This window comes from Equus caballus, chromosome 20, assembly GCF_041296265.1.
Source record: "Equus caballus isolate H_3958 breed thoroughbred chromosome 20, TB-T2T, whole genome shotgun sequence".
NCBI classification, from domain to species: domain Eukaryota; kingdom Metazoa; phylum Chordata; class Mammalia; order Perissodactyla; family Equidae; genus Equus; species Equus caballus.
Genome location: NC_091703.1, coordinates 28,065,905 through 28,067,727, shown reverse-complemented (window position 1 = coordinate 28,067,727; position 1,823 = coordinate 28,065,905). Strand labels below are relative to the sequence as shown.

General features: G+C 46.1%; 1 non-coding gene across 1 annotated transcript; it reads left to right on the top strand.

Moving 5' to 3' along the window:
* The first annotated feature begins 938 nt into the window (after window positions 1-938).
* TRNAV-AAC (transfer RNA valine (anticodon AAC)) lies at window positions 939-1,011 on the top strand. Its single transcript has one exon. It is a non-coding gene; the product is annotated as a tRNA-Val (tRNA).
* The last annotated feature ends 812 nt before the right edge of the window (window positions 1,012-1,823 follow it).

Sequence of the window (1,823 nt, the reverse complement as noted above, 5' to 3'; positions counted from 1 at the left end):
AAAAGAAAAAAAAAGGTGTGACTAGAGATTGTGCTAATGAGAAACATGCTCTCTCCTGCACTAGCCACAATATTTCCATCAGGTCACGTTTTAGCTGCCACCAGAGGGAGCCAGGCTGTGATTTTCCTCAAAGACCCAGAAGCCTCTGTCCTGTCACTTGTTTCTCACGACTACTTTGGGGACAAGGGAGTTTTCACCGCTGAGCACCTTTGCAAGGGCTCAGACTGAGAACCTAGTAGAAGGCAGATCTTCTCCAGTGTCCCAGATAAGGACAATGACTTAGGTTAGTTGAAATGTGGTGAATAACAAAGAAGAGTCAGGTAAATCACAAAAGGTCATCTTCCTGCTATGAGACGTTAACGGACACCACACACCGAGTTGACACGTTCCAGAGCAGTAAACGTGAGTGATGCAGAACAGAGGAGAGAAGTTCGTTTGACGTCTACCGGACTTACTCGTCAGATTGCACTTTCACAAACTTCCCAGCCACCCCCACGGCCTCGCCTGACAGACAGCTGGGCACGGTCCGCCACCCCGCCCTCTGCCGCTCAGTCTCTCCAGCCCTTGCCCGAGGAAGTCCCCTGAGCTCCGCAAGTTGCTTCTAGTTTCTAAAGGATAATTTTCAGTCCTCAAGAGACGAAGATCAGAGCGTCTTACAAGTACAGAAATGCGCGTAGAACCTATCGAGAAATTTCTTGCAATAAAATGTCTCAGGAACCTGCCTAAGATTTCCCTGCCTGGTGCTTGTAAAGCAACTGGGGCTCTGGGAGTAGCATTTGCCTGGCTATGAGTTACAGCGTTTAGATGTTGTTGATTCAAAGAATGGGAAAGTGTACAAAGAAGAATGGCAACTCAATCAAGAAAATATCCTGAAGGAAAGGATGGGTTTAAGGTTACTTTTACCTAATCTAGAAACATAAGGACCCAAAAACCGGTGGGTTTCCGTAGTGTAGTGGTTATCACGTTCGCCTAACACGCGAAAGGTCCCCGGTTCGAAACCAGGCGGAAACAAGCAGTACCTTTTCCCGAGAAGTCTGAATTTTGGTCCAGAAATGTCCACTCTGAATTTCTATACCTTTGCACCAACTCTCAAGTCCTCGCGCTTCCTTTGCCGCCCTGGACTTTCAATTGCAAGAATTATGTAACAAGACCAGAGCTGAGACTTGCTTCCTCGCCCCCCTTAACAAGTAATCATGTCCTATCCATTCCATTGGTCAGAGAAGATACTGCGCTTGGCTGCGGTGGCTAACCATCCTAGGAGGAGCGCTTCCTATCTCTTATGGACAGGAACAGAGAATGAATCTCCCTGACACAAAAGTGTGGTTGATGAATGCAAAGAGGATCAGGAGCCAACTGTAACTGCAGGAGAAAGAGCTGAGTGGAGAGTGGTTCCTGGAGTCAGAGAGGAAACACACTGGAAGGGAGAGATCAAGTGGAGCCTGGTTATTTCTTTCAGGACTTTGGCCTTTATTCTGATAAAATGAGGAGATCTTGGATTTTAAGCAGGGAAGTAGCTTTACATGACTTGAGTGTTTCTGCCAGCTCTATGGAGAATATTTTTCAGAGAGAAAACAATGGAAGCAAGGAGATCTATTAAGTCCCTCTCATCGTGCTGCATATCAGAAATCACTGTGGTCTGGACAGGATGGTGGCGGTCCAGTTGATGAGAAGTAGTCACAGTGTAGATATATTTTAAAGACAGAGTCAAGAGACATTCCTGAGAAAATGGGTATGAGGAGTGACAGAAAGTAGAATCAATGATGACTTTGATGTATTTTGCTGAAAACCTGGAAGGATGGAGTTGCTATTAACTGAAATGGGGA